Here is a 4,618-nt window from a genome sequence, read left to right as displayed (position 1 = left end):
GCTGAACCAAACACCCCGAAAGTACGGACACCTTTCAATAAGCTACTGAGATTCACTGGTCATTTCTGATGTGCCGGGCTTGGCGTGCATCCCAGGACACGACAGACAGCAGTCCTTATGGCCTTTAGAAGCCAATGCAGACCAGAGGACATGGACCCCAGCAGGCATACCATCAGTGCACTGAAGGGGCTGTCCCTCCACGTTTCTTCCTGCCTGCATATGTCACTCTAGTGAGAGAGCCAGGAGCAAGGTGCAAAAAAAGAGCATGCATTTATGTGCATGAAAGTGACTCTTCCTTGTCTACACATACAAATGAAACCTGGAGATAAATAAATCTTCTGAAAGTTAAAATCCTATGGGTAGTAGGCTGAATAGTGTCCCCCAAAGATCCATGTCCAGTCAGAACCTTGAATGTGACCTTATTTGGAAATAGGGTCTTTGCGGATGTAATTAGTTAATGATCAAGATGAGGTCATACTGGATTAGGGTGAGCCCTAAATCCAATGAGAATGTCCTTATAAGAAGGGGAGAGGACATAGAGAAGAAGACCACGTGAGGACAGAGGCGGACAGAGTTTGGGGTTCTGCTGGCACAAGCCAAGGAATGCCTGGGGCCACTAGAATCTAGGAAGAGGCAAGGAAGGCTCCTCCTCCCCTAGAGACTTTGGAGGGAACATGGCCCTGCTGACGCCTTGATTTTGGACATCCAGCCTCCAGAGCTGTAGGAGAAGACATTTCTGTTGTTTGAAGTCACCTGGCTTGTGGCACTGTGTCACAGCAGCCCTAGGAAACTAATACACCTTGTCTGAGGCTTGGTCTTGAGACCTTCTTGCTCAGAGCCCCACTATTTACTTTCCAGGTGACCCTGGAGAAGTCACTATCTAAGCTTCAGTTTCCTCGTCTGTAAAAATAGCACCGTTGGGCTTCCCTCGTAGCGCAGTGGTTAAGAATCTGCCTGCCAGTGCAGGGGACACAGGTTTGAGCCCTGGTCCGGGAAGATCCCACATGCCTCAGAGTAACCAAGCCCGTGCGCCACAACTACTGAAGCTGGCGTGCCTAAAGCCCGTGCGCCACAATAAGAAGCCTGCGCACCACAATGAAGAGTAGCCCCCATTCGCCACAACTAGAGAAAGCTGGTGTGCAGCAACGAACACCCAATGCAGCCAAAAATGAATTAAAAAAAAAAAATAGTACTATCTACCGTCAAGGAGAGGGAGTGTTTGAGTACATGAGAAAATGAACACAAGAGCTCTTTGTCAACAGCCAAATGATATGTACATATTATTACATTCCTCTTTTACAGCTATGTTCCAACCTATAAAGGTGCTACTCTATGGAAGAGAATTCCATTTATTCTGGATTACTCAGCATAGTAGAACCTGGGTGAAATTATGAGAGGCAGATTTTGACTGAAAAAGAACATACTGTGGGGTTCCTAGAAGCAGAGCACAGGATGGAGATTCTTGTGCAAGTGATTTTTTGAAGGAGAAACCTGTAAGGAAGTGAGAGAAGCAGGAGAAGGCAGGGGTAGAAGTGAGGCAGAGTCCAGCCTCAGCATGATGCACAGAGAGCTATGGTGCATGACAGCACCGTGGTGTTTCCTGCTTTGGTGGGGGATGGGGGCTATTGTTCCTGCCATCTGTCAGTCCCAAGCCCAGACTAAGTAGGAATCCTTCTTAAGGGAAACAACTCAACTGGGAGGTTTATCTCCTTATTCTTTCCCCCTACTCCTCCCTGCTGGTGGAATGCAGATACAGTGATGGAAGCTCCAGCAGTCATTTTTGGACCCTGAGGTCCAAATCGGAACTGGACTATCAAACTCAACTCCTTTTATGTGGTAATAAACTCTTGTCTGTTTAAGCCACTTGTTTTTTGTGTTTTCTCTGATACATAATCAAACTTAATTTTAAAATAGGGTTGTTTTTATTTTGGCAATGGCATTTCTGGTTTCAAAAATGTTACTTGTAACTAAGATCATGTACTATATGCTCTCCAGATTATAATGCTCCTCCTTTGAAAATGGAAGGATTACAATCTGAATAGCTATTTAAAAAAAATATTCTACCACCGTGTCTGGTGCTTAAATATATAAATGTTTCATTTATATATCAACTCGCGGGAGCTATACTATTATATACAGTTTACAGATGAGGAAACAGGATTGGAGGTTGGGCTGTGTAGGGCAACCGTGAGGAAAGTTGGCTCTGGAGTCAGATGGTCTTGGTTCTAATCCCACTCCACCACTTGCTAGGTTAGGCAACTTACTTAACCTTTCTGTGCCTCAGTTTCTCATTCTGTATACAGAGGGATGAGGTACTGCTGGGAGGATAAAAAGAGCTAATTCATGTAGTGCACTTACCAAAGTGCCTGGAACATAGTGAGGAGTTATTATAATGGCTCAGGGTTAAAGACGAGGCAGGATTTGAACCAAGATCTCTCCAACTCCAAGGCTCATGCTCCTTCAGCAACCACTGCAGCAGATAGGCCACCCTAGGTTAACACCTAGTCCGCTCTCATGACTGCTTAGACATCACCTCCTCTGGGAGAGCCTTCCCTGAGCCCCAAGATTAGGTTAGATGCTCCTCTCATGTCCTCCTGTAGCATCCTAAATGTACATCAGTAGTATTGATGATCACGCTACATTATTAATTGCCTGATTGCTGGCTTGTGCCACCCTTTACCCTGTAAGCCCTTTGAGAGCAATGATCATATATTATCCTTATATCCACAGTGCTAGCACATAAGAGACATTTAATACATATTACTGACTAAATGACAACTAAAATCAGACTTTAAAAATCTGAGGATGTTTGAGTTGGAAGGAACCATTGTGTCATCTCATCTAGTGATTCCAACAAGGGCCGTGCCACCTCCTAGGGGGCACATTTTAGAAATGCCAGGAGGTGTTTTTGGTTGTGACAGTGATTGGGGGACGCTACTGGAACGTGGAGGGCAGGGGCTGTGCTAAAAGATCTGTAATGGTTAGGAGAGTCCTGTGCAATGAAGAATTAACTACTCTCAATCCTGCACAACTTCCTCTAGAGTCTGGAAAGACACTTATGTAGGTGAGTGACCTGTTCATAGTTATTTGAATCTACACTCCAACTTTAATTTACACAAAGTAGTTTCTTACCGTTTTAATATATCTGAATATGCCAGGAATGCAACAACTGTGTATATCAGGGGGCAATTATACTTTGCTTTGTCCAGAAAAAAAAAAAAATCTTCACCACTGTGGAAAACTCACATGATCAACAACAACATGGCTCATGTAATCCGAATTCCCAGCACACCCCATCTGTATCTGCCTTTAGAGCTGTTACCTTCATTGCTTATCTGTCAGCAATTTCTGTATAATAAGCTATTCTAAAACATAGTGGCTTAAAACAAGTCATTCTCTCGCATACATCTGTGGGTTAGCTGGGGGTTGGCTGATTTGGCTGGGCTCAGCGGAGTGGTCCTGCTTCACACTTGGTCAGGTGAGCCTGCTCCCAGCTTGGGTTGGGCTCAGGTCTGCTCACTGTGTCTCATCGTGGGCCCAGGCTGGAGGGGCAGCAGACACCTGGGAGCAGTTCTTCTCATAATGGCAGAGGCACAAGAGGGCAAGTCCCACTGCACAGCACATTTCACGCCTTATTTCAGTCTTGCCTGACTCTCCCACTTGGCCAAAGCAGGCTGCACTGGCAAGCCCAAAATCAAGGGGTGGAAAAGTAAAAGTACACTCTTCCCATGGAGGTGGAGGGCAGAGAGTGAATATTTTTGAGAAAAATCTAATCCACCTCAGTGATTTTACACAAATATCCTAATTTAGCTCTGATTTCAAAATGTCATATATAAAGAAAAATTCAGTTTTGTCTTATCTTGAATCTAAGTGTATTCATTATAAAAAGTATGTGCACCTGACAACTTCATTATAACGTAACAGTGTGGTCATGCTGAGCATTTACATGTGAAACACATATTTTATTGTAAGTAACCATCCTTTTATTTTAAAGTATTTTGTGGGCTTCCCTGGTGGCGCAGTGGTTAAGAATCCGCCTGCCAATGCAGGGGACATGGGTTCGAGCCCTGGTCCGGGAGGATGCCACATGCCGTGGAGTAGCTGGGCCCGTGTGCCACAACTGCTGGGCCTGCACTCCAGAGCCCAAGAGCCACAACTCCTGAAGCCTGTGTGCCTACAGCCTGTGCTCCACAACAAGAGAAGCCACCACAGTGAGAAGCCTGTGCACCGCAACTAGAGGAAGCCTGCGTGCAGCAACAAAGACCCAACACCACCAAAGATAAATAAATAAATTTAAAATATTTTGTGTATTTTATTTGAAATTAGGTGTTTAGTTAGATTACATTGTCTATGAATTTCATTTTAAGAGGGTCAAGAGGGTTGGCAAAGTATTTCTTACGAGAAGAGGACAAGGGGAAAAGGTTGGGACCATAGAGGTCATCCATTACAGCTCAGCCTGATGAGGGGGTTAGCTGAGCCACACACACCCCCACTTTGAATCCTGCTCCACCCTTCACAGATTAATTATGTCACTTCAGGCAAGTTGTTTCACATCTCTGAGCCTTTCTCAGGTGTACTATGTGTAATAATACACGTGGCTTCTGGGTTGCGGAAAGAG

The sequence above is a fragment of the Lipotes vexillifer genome, unplaced genomic scaffold (genome assembly GCF_000442215.2).
Source record: "Lipotes vexillifer unplaced genomic scaffold, Lipotes_vexillifer_v1.1 scaffold100, whole genome shotgun sequence".
Classification (NCBI taxonomy): Eukaryota; Metazoa; Chordata; class Mammalia; order Artiodactyla; family Lipotidae; genus Lipotes; species Lipotes vexillifer.
The sequence above is the reverse complement of the archived record's forward strand: the minus strand, read 5'-3'. Positions refer to the sequence as shown.